The 14,943-nt window shown below is 33.0% G+C and overlaps 1 pseudogene; it reads right to left on the bottom strand.

The window, feature by feature from the left end:
• Positions 1–11,179: 11,179 nt before the first annotated feature.
• LOC127144280 (probable glutathione S-transferase) lies at positions 11,180–13,422 on the bottom strand (annotated as a pseudogene).
• Positions 13,423–14,943: the final 1,521 nt, after the last annotated feature.

Below are 14,943 nucleotides of genomic sequence, written 5' to 3'. Positions count from 1 at the left end.
TTACAATCTTCCCTCGCTAAGAAACTTTCGTCCTCGAAAGTTTTAGTCCTTGAACAATTTCGAGTATCGAGCTCCCTTGTCATACTCTTGTTCCTAAGTAGCCTTCTCAACTTGGTAACTCTGCCATAAACTTTTTCCTAAGTGCAACTCTCATGTTGCGCAAAGCTTCGCTTCTCTTGACAAAATATTACTTTTCTCAAATACTTTTCTTCTCTTTACACTTATTCAAGTAAAACTTAATTCATAAACCTTCAAAAACTACGTTCTATTTTCCAACTTCAAACTTCGACCAAAAAGGTATTCTCCACCATTTAGCAATCTTTAGAAGTCACTAATTTCTCTTTTCTTGTTTGATAAAGTTCAAACTCATGTCCAACTATTGCTTTCTTTAATGACATCAACTTAACTAGTTATTCTAAAGAAATTCGTTATTTCATCACTTGTACTTTAAACTAGATGTAACTTATCCTTCATGGTAAACTCAAAACAATTTCTTGAAATCTCACCAAAATAACTATGCACTAAAGTTTACTTTGTTCCTTCTCCAGCAACTCAATTCTAAACACCGTCAAATGTGTTTGATATACTTGAACTTAACCATGCCTTTAGTTTCCTTTAAAACCACCAACATAACTAATGTCTTAGATATCCAGCCACAAAGCAGTTCATCACGCTGAACACGTCCAACTCTTTTGCCTACTTAATCACCTCATTGAGCACCTCTACGTGGCAACATTTTTCTTAAAACTTTACCACCAAAGCCATCACCATTTAAATCATAACATCCATGCAGTTCTAGTTTAATACAGGCAAGGTCACGTGCATATTCATAATCATGTATCATAAAATACATACCTGGCGAGTGACGAAGGACCGTAATAGCCATAGGGACAAAAATCAAAGACTCACATCGTAAGTTAGTCTACAGAACCTAAAAGCTGACGCTCTGATACCAACTGTAACGACCCAACTCTTTATACTAAGCTGAGGTCGTTACTAAAAGGGAACAATGACAAGAGACACTTTTTTTGAAACGAGGGAAGAATAAATTTTCATTAAAAATGGAATATTAAAACATTGAAACATAGACGCGGAAGCAAAACTGAGTCCCCATATGGCATGTCACGGATCCTTCTCTGTCGCTCGCCAGCTTTCCTCTACCTTTACCTTCGCCTGAAATGTTAAACATAGAAAGAGTGAGTATAAACATATACTCAGTAAGGGACCTACTACTAGTCCCGCTAGGTGTCTGTTAACTTCCCATTAGAGTCCTGAAAAATGGTACCCAATCTCTGGCACGTTCCCGAACACGTGCAACATGCGCTCCCGTAGGAACGAAAATCTGGTCTTCGGTGTCCCGAGGGAGCACCTAGGACATGCTGGTCTGTAGTGAACCCGGGGGTAACACTAAGACAATCGGGATGCGAGGACCCCGTCGAATCACTCGAATCATATCTATATCCATGCTAGACTGGCGTCCCGTCGGACCACACAGTCCTAAATAGGTGGTGATCCCGAAGGACACCCATGCAGGTACGACTCTAATAGACAAAGTTAACAGAACACCATATCCATAGCATGTAGCATAACATAACATCATAACATGGCATGAGTATTAATCTTAACGTCCTTAATCATGTGATTAATATATCATGCATTAACAATCATCAACAGTCATCAACAACATACTACCGGTCATTAACATAACATCAGCCATCATCAATCATCAACATAATAATCTCAGTCATCATCATCAACATCAACTATCATCATAATCTCGGTATAATCATTATCATCAAATTATGCATTTTAGCTACCATCAATGCATAATCATAATTACATGCGGTCTCTTGAATCCAGTTCGAAGGTCTAGTAGGAGAATCTCTTACCTGGAGATTTTAGCCAAACAAAGGTACTCCCTAGTTGACAGTAAAATTCTCCAATTAACTTGATCCTAATCATAAAAGGAACACTTAGTATCTTAATTAATGAAATTGGCAATTGGCTAACACCCAAAAATTCTCCCAAATTAATTAACTTTCTAAAAATTGGGGTTGAAACCAATTCAACCTTGATTGGGAAAAATCCAAGATTTAGATCTTAAAAAGTTTAGCCAATTGAACCTTTAAAGAAACCTCAAATAGATCCAAAATAAATTAATAAAATATTAATTTAATTTCTTTGGCTTACCAAGGCTACTTAAATGAAGGTTGAAAAATTCTCTTATCCTTGATGGAAAATTCATCACTTTAAATCATCAAACTTCCAAAGAGACCAATCTTAACTTCAACTGAGGCGGCGACAGCAGAGGGTTATCTTAGAGAAGAAGATGAAGAACCTTTTTCTTTTTCCTTTATTTTCCAACTTAAGCATTCCAATCTATTTATAGACCCAAATAATAACAATAATAATAATAATTATTATTTCCTTTTCCTTTTCCTTTTAGGATATATATAATAACAATAATATTTATTATTATTATTTTCTTTTCCTTTTCCTTTTAGGATATATATATAATACCAAAAAATATACATATATCTTTATTCCCATTATCTTTCCTAAATCAATGCCTTAATCTTAGGCATTTATAACTATTAGTAATAATAATAATACTTCTTTATTATTATTATTTTTCTCTCACCAAAATCTACAATAAATATATATTTATTTAAACCATTATTCTCTCTTGCAAATAAATATATATCTTTTTTGTCCAATCAAATCAACCATCTCTCTCCTTATGGATTATCTTCTTTTCCAAACAAATATAATTATATTCCATCATATAATTAACTTCACTTTTCCATATTATTAATTAAATATATATATCCATATATATATACTCAATTAATTACAATTCCACCAAAACTAACTTTTCCCTCCAAAATCTCAAATTAACTTAAATCCTCAATTAATTTAATCAATCAAATCTTTTCCAATAAATCACTTATAATTTCCAACATGAATTATCTTAACCCAACCATAACAACTTCACTCCAAAATTAATATTTATCTTTCTGCAGAATAATTAATTATCATCCACAATAACTAATTATTATTTATCTTTCTTCAAAATAATTAATTATCTTCCACAATAATTAATTATTATTTATCTTTCTCCAAAGTAATTAATTATCTTCCACAATAATTAACTATTATTTATCTTTCTCCAAAATAATTAATTATCTCCCACAATAATTAATTATTGTTTATTTTTCTCCAAAGTAATTATCCTTTTACAAATAATTATATTTTCCCAAAATATAATTATTTTACTTTTTCTCCTTTAATAAATATCCTTTCCCCAAAATACAACTATCTTTTCCTTAAATAATTATATTTCAACAAATATAATTATCTTTTCCTTTAACATAATAATTATATATATATTTCCACATATACATATAATTATTGAATCTCTAACAAACTTTCCACCCGACAATTTAATTAAATAACCTCCATAATTATTTAATTAAATTCAACTCTAACAACACTAAAAATCCACAACTTTACTTAATTCTCTTAACTTACCATCTAATCAAAATCTCAACAAACAACACATGCCAAAACCTCTAATTAATTAAATATTCATCCAACAAATATTTAATTAATTTCAATTCCCACATAAATCAAATAATTCTCATTAAATGGATTCAAAATAACGCCCAATAAATTATCTTAATTTTTGGGGCGTTACAGAAATGCTACTTAAGAATAAAGAACTTCGATGGCGAGTTATTGAATTAGAGGCACATATTCACTCAAATTTGTCTACACCATTGTCAGCACACGAGAGTTGTTCAAAGCCAAAATTCTTGGAGAGGATTGAGTCGAAAAAACTTATGAAAGAGAAGAGTAAGAAAATAGAAGTGGAATCGATGGAGAAACCAAAAGAGAATGAATCTAAAGGGAAGGAGGTGGAAAAGATAAACATAAGGGTGTATTTGGGCCTCCGATTTAGGGGGAAAAAGAAAAGGATTTTGGGCCAAACCTTGTTTAGCCCAAGTTTTTGTGTAAAATGACGATTAGGGTTACCCTAATCCCATTACCCTACTTCTCTACCGTCGTACACCCCTCGTAACCCTACCATGAGCTACTGGCTGAAATTCCTGTTTTCTTCTCCTTTTCCGTTCCTTTTTCTTCCCTTTTCCTCTGATTATTTTTCCCTTTTCTGATATCTTCTCCTTCCTCTTCACTCTTAACCAAAATGAAACATTTTTCTCCCTTTTTCGAAGCATCAGGTCGTGTTGTTCGTCTTCGACCCACGTCCTACTCTCCCCAATTATTTTGTCCATGCCCTTGAATCCCATTTTCGTTTTGCGACGGTTGCATTTCAACGCTGCCTCCGAAACAGTTTGATCAAAATCCATCTTCTGTTTCATTGACCGGTTGCGATGCATGTCGTTACCTCTGAAACATTTCTCATCCTCTCTCCATCTTTCTATACGCTTGGTCTTCCGATGAACCCTTTCCGCTTCCCACCCCTTGCAGATCCTAAAATGAGTTTATTGCACTTTTCTTTCCACGGAACGACCATTAAGGTGACAAATACTACACTAAAATGGTCAAAGGAAGCGAAGTAGGGGTATTGTAGAGCATGGTAGGGGTCGTCGGTCTACACCGAAGATATGATTAGCCTATGATAAGTAAATTGGTGGTATCTCTGATTTTTATTTCATATTTGTTTATTCTTTGGGTCCAATATACAATTTTTCGGTCATTGCCAGTGATGAGTTTAACGGTGGGCACTATATAATATGATTCGATTATTGTGTTTTCGAAAATGTATTTGTTTGATTTGCCTTCCTATGTGATAAATTCTGTCCTACATTCCCGTTTCCATTTTATGAACCTTGCATTTAAATTAAAAGATGAAGACCATTTTTTCCTATGTTTATATGTTTATGTTACTCTGTTTTAATGGTCTAATGTATGCATTTGTTTTAGAACCTCTTCCATTTCCATGATTGCATTAACTTGCTGTTACTGCCTTCTGGTTTGTGATTGAATTCTCTATTCATTACCGTCCTGTTTTGAAGATGGTGTATCTCATGCCTATTGTGTACTTGTGTTGAAAATATGACCATGGCTACTTTCTTCAAGTTTAACTGTAACTTTTATTCAATTGTCACCCTCATTTGTCAAATCCCCTATTTTATGGAATTCACTTTCATCTTTAATGCTTGCTGCTCTATTTATTACTATCTTTCCTTTACTACATATTTGGTCCTTCTCCTTCTTGCATTCCATTCCCAAGTGTGTTCCATATTTGGTGTATTTTTATTCCTCTTTGGTATGTGCATCAAATGTTTTCCTTCTTATTTGTTTTTCACAATATATAATCTGCTTCACTTGCTCTGTTTTCTCCCTATTGGTCTCCATCTCATGGTGTCTAATTTTGCGGTTTTATTTTTACTATTACACCATAATTTTTTATGTTTAACATGTTCACTAACCATGTTGAAGCATCTCATTTCTCACAACTGCTGTGTATGTCTCCTATGCTCAAACACATCATGTTAATTCAACCCCTTTCTTTTGTCTGTTTTGGCCTTGTATTCAATTCTTTAGAACATACTGTTTTTTCACAATGTTTGCTTGTTATTTTGAATGATCCTTTGCTCTTTTCAATGATCCATTCCTCTCGGTTTGCTCACTGTTTTGTCACAATGGCTACTATTTTGTCACCATGTCTCTGTTGCCATTTTTAATGATCTCAGTTTTCTGACTCTCTTTGCTTGGTCTGCTTCTTCATATGATTTTATCGAGCCTACCTCATGAAATTCTACTGCAAATGCATTCTTCTCGAATGCCTTTGCGGGAATTTCTTAACTCTAAGACTACTTTCTTTCCCTTTCATTATGTACTAACGGTTTTCGTTATTTATTGGTGTTTTACATGCATTTGTAAGGTTCTCCTTGCAGTTAAGGTACGTCTAGTACGCGTTTTTTGTTCATCTTACATTACGTAACATATATGACATGCATATGTAATGACTTTGAATTATTTGGGGTGTATTTTCAGGTTGTCGCACTTAAACAATTCGTAAACGAGGTACTACGGCTATAAACCTCTTTCATTTATACAATCGATTTTTTGTGTGGTCTACTTAATTGAATTTTGTAATAAATTCATTTATTTCCTTCGTCTTAATGTTTGTTTATTAAAAGTTTTGTATACATTATGTAAATTAATTGTTATTTGCTTACTATGTTCAATTATAATTTTGTTTATTAATTGATTTTCATACTACACTTACCATGTCTTGGCTTTCGCAATGGCATTTGCATTAATTATGTACAGTTTTTTTAAAAAAATAATTCTGCGGTCACATGTAGTTGTTTGGAATTTTTTAACCCCCTAGACAACTATTGTTTAGGATTTTTACTGACTTCCGATATAGAAATTAAACACACTAGGGAAACATAAATAAAGGTTATGTGAATTGTTAGAACATCAATACGTTTTTTACACATTATGAAAGAGTTATAAACTTAGGTATTTTATAGAGTTTTTACGTACAACTCGAACGCCTTTTTAGGATTCTTACTAAGTTACGTAAGTTCGATGGATAAAAAAAAATCAAATGAAAAGCTATTTTTCTTGAAAATGTGCATACTACCTAAATATGGCTTTTTATAACTAAAGTTAGCTTATTTTAAACAAAAAATTTTACACATTGTGTTTCAATTGAACGATTGTTTTGAAAAAAAAAAGGCAAAAAGTTGGAGAATTTAGTTAACCACCACGCTTAAAAAACCCACAAAATGCGTCAACTCCTCAAACTGTTTTTATGCGTTAAAAAAAAAAGTGTTATATAAAGTGTGTGTCAAATGTCATTATTTTCAAAATGGGTTTACAAGAATATGTTGCAACATTTTTTACATGGTTTTTTCTACACCTAAAAGTGTTACAAATGCACTTAGTTCATTTACATAATGCTTTTACAAAAAAACTTCAACACATTCTTACAATCTATTTTTAAGAAAAAATATTTACAAACGCACTTAGTTCATAATCAAATATACTTTTCTATTTCACGTACTTAGTTTACAAAAATTGGTTTCCAAATATACGTAATGAAATTTGCACAAACGTCTTTGCAAACAATGATAGAAACTCAATTACTTAATTTGTAAACATATTAATGAAACTCACTTACTTAAGTTACAAACATATTTTAGCTTTGAAAAGATTTCCAACATTCAAAACCTAGATTGTTAGTAGGTCATTAGGATAATAACATTCAAAATTAATGCGTTGTTAGGATTCTTTTCCAACAAGGTGTCAATCTAGAATTTATAATGGACGAACACAAGTTGGCGTCTATTGTAAATGCGTTCATAGTAACCCAACGTCAGTTGTTACTAATGTTGGAGCTGTTAAAGAACGACATAAAGAAGATAACGCACATCCCGCATGAAACTAGACATATGATTAGACAGTTAGTTAGCTTATTTTCACATGATTCATGCCTCAGACCTTATGTGTCGCTAGAGTACGAGAATGGATTGAAGATGTTTCGCCATTTTGTGCCACCTACTGAGGACCATTATTGGACTAACATCGACGGAAGTCGTCGATGTTGAGGAGATGGTAGCAATGTTCCTCCACATTCTTGCGCACGACGTGAAAAATCGTGTCATTCAACGGAAGTTCATGCGATCGGGTGAGACAATTTTTCATCATTTCAACATGGTTTTGTTGGCCGTTATTCGACTTCATGACGAGCTTTTGAAAAAACCACAACATGTGCCTAACGATTGCACAGATCAAAGATAGAGGTGGTTTGTGGTACATATTTGTCTTGAACTACGTACATCTAACACAACGACGTTAGTTCTTCTCAATAATTTTTAGTTATGCATTGCAGAATTGCCTAGGTGCATTAGATGGAATGTACATAAAAGTCCACATTCCAGCAAGTGACCGGGCTAGGTATAGAACACGCAAGGAGGAGGTGGCCACAAATGTACATGGCTTGTGTGACACGAAAGGAGATTTCGTTTACATACTTGCCAGTTGGGAAGGATCAGCTGCGGACTCATGCATCCTCCGTGATGCAATTTTAAGACCTAATGTCCGGAAGGTGCCCAAGGGTAACTACCAACGACATTGTACGTATAAATACAATTTTGTAATTAACAGTTGCGACCTTTTAATCATGCAATGGGATCACAGGCTATTACTACCTGGTTGATGTCGGGTACCTAAATGTAGAGGGTTTTCTGGCACCGTACAGAGGCCAACGTTACCACTTGCAGAAATGGCGTGGTGCTGAAAATGCACCTTCAACGTCGAAAGAGTTCTTCAATATGAAACTAATATGTTTGCGTTTGATTTCTAGCATGACAAGTTCATCGAAACTACCTAAACACAATTGGATTAAAGAGAAAGAGGCAAACCTCATCGAGTGTCTCGTGGAGTTAGTCAATGCTGGTGGGTAGAGGTCTAACAATGGGACATTTTGGCCCGAGACCTAAATCAGCTAGCGAGAATGATGACCTTCAAGATCCTAGGTTCTAACGTCCATGCTTCAACGATCGATAGCCGAATAAAATTGTTGAAGAGAATGTTCCATGCACTTACGGAGATGCGTGGCCCAACTTGCAGTGGTTTTGGGTGGAATAATGAACAAAAATACATCGTCGCAGAGAAAGAAGTCTTCGACGATTTGGTCAAGGTGCGTTACTAATCATTTGAACAATTACTGTAGTATATTTAAAAAAAGGACTAACAATTTATTATTGCACTTGTACAGAGTCATCCGGCAGCCAAAGGCCTCCTTAATAAGTCGTTTCTCCACTATGACGAACTGTCGTACATGTTTGACAAAGATCGTGCGACGGCAGGCCGGTCGAGACTTTTGCAGATGTTAGGTCAAACAATCCTGTTGGGTATGAGGCATTTACCGCTGATGCTGTGTCGAATATGGACTTCCAGCCAATGTACAGTCACTGATAGAACATGTCGCCTGATGAATTGATAGGAACAAGAACCGCTCAGGTAAGTGAGGGTAGGTATGTTTCGAGCGGGTCTAAGCGAAAACGTGGAGGACAAACCGCAGACAGTGTGGAAGTAATTCGCACTGCGATTGAGTACGGAAATGAACAACTTAACCCAATTGCTGAATGACCTATCCTACAACATCAAGACGCAAGCCAAACACATCAAGAGGTTGTCCGACAGTTGAAGGTCATCGCTGAGCGGACATTGATGGATAGGTGTCGCTTAATGCATATACTTATGCGTAATGTCGACGACATGAAAGCTTTCCTTGATGTTCCCGACAATATGAAGTACTCGGACTGCAACATCATTCTTTAAGAAAACCGATGAACAGTTTGTTTGTTGTATTTGTATTAGTGGCTTTTTTGAGTTCAATTATATGTTCTTATTCTTACTTGTTTTGTCTTATTATCTCACGAACTTCTCTTTCTGTTCAAGTTTTATGATTTGTATTTTCATTTCGCTTTCCTATGTAATAGTATCATATTGTTGTACTATCGTATTAATGTACTGTTTTCGTTGAAGTTCTTTTTTACAATATTTCTAAATTGCGCACACGTGGAAATAATATGTTTAAATGCGCTAATGAAATTACGGATTTACAAATTAATTTTGCACGACATAACATAAGAGAAGAAACAAAATTATTAAATGGGACTCAATATAATTATTTTAGACAACAAATATTTTGTTACTTACAGAGTACGTCAAAAAAAATATTTCAAAATGTATATACAAAAATATTTTTGGGTTATTCTAATTACATAATTGAATATTGGTCATTTACAAATATATATATATATATATATATATATATATATATATATATTATTCTTATATTAACATTCCTTATTTAAAAAAATATCCTAAATCCAATTAACGTAATCTTTGCTCCAAACAAGTAGTATAATAATACTACACTCATAGCTCTTCCTCCAAACACATTTTATAATAATAATACAATAATAATCCTTCCTCCAAACACATAATAATAATACTACAATAATAATTCTTCCCCCAAACACATATTATCATAACACTAGGATTATCATAATCATTTTCCCCCATAACTCTCCCCCAAACACACCCTAAATGACAATGAAGCAGAGTTTGACATCTTCAAGATATGTGATCTGTAATCTTATGGAATACTTTTGACATTAGATTTATTATAACTACCATATTGTTGATTGGTATACTTTCGAGATTAGATTTATTATAGCTAGATAGTTTGGGCTAAGTTAGTTAATTAGAGGATGTTGAGTTGAATTCTTGATAAACTGATGGAATTATTTATATTGGGCTTGTAAATGATCTACAATATTCATATATGTAACACTACAAGAAATTTGGCCTTTAATGTCGGTTTAAAACCGACATTAAAGGCCTTTAATGTCGCTTGGCGACCGACATCTTTGCGAGCGTTATTAAAGGGCTTTAATGTCGGTTGGGCTTCAATGTCGGTTTATAACCGACATTAAAGACATCTTTAATGTCGGTTATAAACCGACATTAAAGCCCTTCAATGTCGGTTATAAACCGACATCTTTGAAGGTGTTATTGAAGGCCTTTAATGTCGGTTCATCTTTAATGTCGGTGGATAACCGACATTAAATATGTCTTTAATGTCACTTATGATACATCTTTAATGTCGTTTTTCCACCGACATTAAAGATGTCTTTAATTTTTTTTTAACCGACATTAAAGCTGTCTTTAATGTCGTTTTTTCAAATTTATTTTTATTAAATCCTTGCATTATTGTCCATTTTGTATGACACCAAATAGTTAAAAATGAAATCTTTTACTTGTACATATACAAAATGAAATCTTAATAATGTGACATTTATATACAACTTGGATCCAAACACAGAAATTATGAAGCTTAATTATTACACTGATCATCCTTTGGAAAAAGAGAAAGAAAGAAAGAAAAAGAATATATTGAGAGAGCAATAACTAAAACTGCAACTAATAGCAAAGTAGAACGCTTCACAAATGACCAACTTCAAGATCTTGTCACAAAGATGAGGGTATGGCTAATTGTACTCACTTGCAACCATTTCTTCTATTGCAGTCATTTGTTTAGTGATAACTCCCTGTAAAAGACATCAAGATGGTTGAATTGATAAGTAACAATGTTATGACCTAGTTGCTAGTAGAAATATCAAAATATCAAAATATCAGTCCCAATATTTTCTTACTAATACTCAATATTCACACTTAGTAATCTTTTTTCCTTCTACCGCTTACACCACCTAAAAGGCCATTGCCATATTGACAAAGATTTATATGCAAAGATCCTAGACGATATTAATAAGTGAGTGTATGTAATTAATAATAGTGTGCCTTGAAAAATGAACGGTATAAGAGACTTTACCAACGTACTAAATGTGGTAACTCCAACTCTACAAGCACTTCACGAACAAGTTTGCAAAAAGGAGAACCCTGTGAGATGAGAGAAACATAGAGATTTAAAATCTTTTTTTATATATTCAAATCGATCATACAAATTAATAAAATTAGTTTTAGATGATAAGAAACATGTTTAAGAGTGATTTTGACTATTTTAGAATCATTCCCAAAACATATCCTTGGTTACTTTCCAAAATAAGATTATATACAAAATTACTAAGAATCATAACTTAAACAAGTAAAAATTTGAAAATATCTAACCTTGCCTGGACGACCAATCATAGCAAAGCCTTCTGACAATGTCTGCAACAAAAACATGCATGTGGGACCTATCAGAACTGTATGTGGTCGTGGTCGTGAATAATATCATATTATCTACTTTAGAAATATTAACTTAATATTGTTGGAATATGACAGAATTTCTATTATGAATGGGTACGTTAATAAACAATACTTTTTACCAACTTTTACGAGGGGGTGGTGTATTCTCTAATAAAAGACACCAACTTTTAACAACAACCAAAAGAAAAAAGAAAATTATGCAAAGAAGAGAGAAAGGGGAGAAGACAAATTTAACCTTCTTATCAATGAAATCAACCCAAAATCTGGCTTGAGCTCTGTCATAAGGATGAGAAGGCAAGAGTGGAGCTTTGTCATTCCAAACTTCATCAATATACTACTGAACAATAATGGAAGATTCACAAATGGGTTTTCCATTATGAATGAGAACTGGGATTTTCTTATGAATTGGATTCATTTGAAGAAGCAAAGGGCTCTTGTTTCTCAGATCTTCTTCAACATACTCATAAGCCACACCCTTCTGTGCCAAAGCTATTCTAACTCTCATACCAAACATGCTGGGCCAAAAATCCAACAACTTCACTACCTCTGCCATTGTTACCCAAGTTGATCATCACAATAATAACGAAGGAACCATTTTATAGGGAACCGTATATAGCAAAATTAGAGAGAGAGAGAGAGAGAGAGAGAGAGAGAGAGAGAGAGAGAGAGAGAGAAGGGTAAAGGACAAAAAGGTAATTAAGTAAGGTGAGAAGGAGAATGGAAACAGCTCTTCTTTTCAAAATTTCAATGCCTCTCTGGAAAAATCTTTTTTTTTTTTTTTTTGTTTTAAAACTATGAAAAAACAGTTTCTTAAAACTTATTTTTGGTTTTCGAATTTGGCTAAAATGTTTAAGTTAATTTTTAAAAATTTAAAAACCAAAAACAAAATAGCTAAAAAAAAAAAGAGCTTAAATTGAATTAATTACTTGATAACTTTATTCCCCACCTTACAAAATTTCTTAAAGAGAGGGAATATTATTTCATCATTCACTACAACTTCAGCATGTCTCCTCACCAAAGTAATCCACTGGAACAAAAATTCATCAATACTCAAAGACAAATATGTTATTTTACAAGTAAACAAAGAGGCTAAACCTGAGAACCCTTTCGCCATTTTTCCTGAGATATCACCGGCAACATCTCGGGATTATATCGACCTTCGTTAACATTCAAAAAACTACGCTACACAGAGAAGACAGCCTGCTTAAAATCAACATCATTTCAATGCTAATACTAAAGTAGGAAAACACTTGTAAAATCATCAAAAGTTCTCATGTATCAGATTTATGACAAAAGTTCTCATGTCTACTAGACCTTCGCCTCCCCGTTCTTCAGACACCACCGCCCAACCCCTTCTTGCAAACCGATCAGATCCACTGCCCAGCTCAATCGACTCGTTCTTCATCTCCATTTGTTGTTTAAAGGGTTTCCAGCGGGCACGAGCGCGATGCGGCAACGGAAGAAGCTGCCTCCGATGATAGCACGGCGACGAGTTCACACGCGTTGGCGACTGATCAGAGAAGAGAGGGGAGAAAGTGATGAGATTGAGAAAGCAAGAAAGGGAAGAAATGTTGAGAGAAAACCTTCGTAGGGTTTGGTAGAGAAGAAAGGAGAAAAGAGTAAAGTGTAGGGTTTGGTAGAGAAGAAAGGAGAAAAGAGTAAAGTAAGAGAGAGAAAAATTCAACTTTTTACAAAATTAAAAAAATAAAAAATAAAATAAAAAGACCTTTAATGTCGGTTCTAAAAAACATGATGTTTAATGTCGGTTTTAAACCGACATTAAAGATAAAGCTTTAATGTCGGTTTAAAACCGACATTAAACATCCGCCTTTTGAAAACCGACATTAAAGCTTATTTTTCATTTTTTCCACCCGACATTAAAGACCAAATTTCTTCTAGTGTAAAGTTTTGGCAATATTCATATATGTAAAGCTTTAGAAATGATATGGTGAAAGGTTTTATTTATATATGTTCGAGTTTTAAAACTATATTTGATGAATATTGTCGTTTATATATATTTATGAAATTGTTGCTGGACCACTATACAGGACAATTGGAGCACAATACAGGAAAAAAATATAATTAAATTACAATTTAAAAATAAAATTTGAAACATGATTGGTGATTTTAAAATGTCATAAAAAATTACATTCTTGATGGTTATTAAATGCCATGAAAAATCATACTCTTGACGGTTTTTAAATGACATAAACACTCATATTCTTGACAGTTTTTGTCATAGATATTCATACTCTTAACGGTTTTAAACTGTCATGAACACTCACACTCTTGACTGTTTTAAACTGTCATGAAAATTTGTATACTTGACGTTTATAAAACATTAGCGTTCACTATTCTTGACGTTTTTATCAATTGTCAAAAACTTCGACTTTCTTGACACTAGTTTCAATGACGGTTTTAAACCCGTCATGAATAATAATTCTTGATAGTTTAAAAACATTAAGAAATTCTATTTTTATAGTAGTGGAAGTAAATTCTATTTTTATAGTAGTGGAAGTATGGAAATTAAAGTCAATTCATGGACAAGAGAACATTACCAAATTAATATGTTACCATAAAGCGCTCTGATTGTATCTAAGAAATATTATATAGACATTAATTAGCATTTATTTTATACACTATGATACGCATTGAGCCTAGAAAGAGGGGGAAAAAAAAGGTAGAAGAGCCTTTAACTAATACATTTGACTCAAAAGAGAAGCTAAGAAAAACCCTAAAGAAGAAGAAGATGAAATATTGTTGACCCAATCTAATCCATCCGACCAACTTGGATGTTAACACATAGATTTCTACAAATGACATTATGAGTGTATTGATATAACATAATTATTTCTCATGTATATAACGTTTGGACCTAAATAATTTAATCTATATTATATTTGCATCTATTATTAATTACCTCATTATTTAACTTATTATGAAATATTTGTCCATTTTTTGCCTTAAAACTAATTTTAACACAATTTAGGGTAAAAAATTGATTCTTATGATCATAGATTATTATAACTATAACTGACTAATCATAATTTATATTTGAGATATAGGTTACATTAGTTTGAATTATAAGAATATGTGTTTGAGAAAAAGATACTAAACATGATAGAAAAGAATTAAAAAGAAATAATAAATGAAAAACAGTAAATATTGAAACAAATTAGA

The sequence above is a fragment of the Cucumis melo genome, chromosome 12 (genome assembly GCF_025177605.1).
Source record: "Cucumis melo cultivar AY chromosome 12, USDA_Cmelo_AY_1.0, whole genome shotgun sequence".
NCBI classification, from domain to species: Eukaryota; Viridiplantae; Streptophyta; class Magnoliopsida; order Cucurbitales; family Cucurbitaceae; genus Cucumis; species Cucumis melo.
This window is presented reverse-complemented; position numbering and strand designations above follow the sequence as displayed.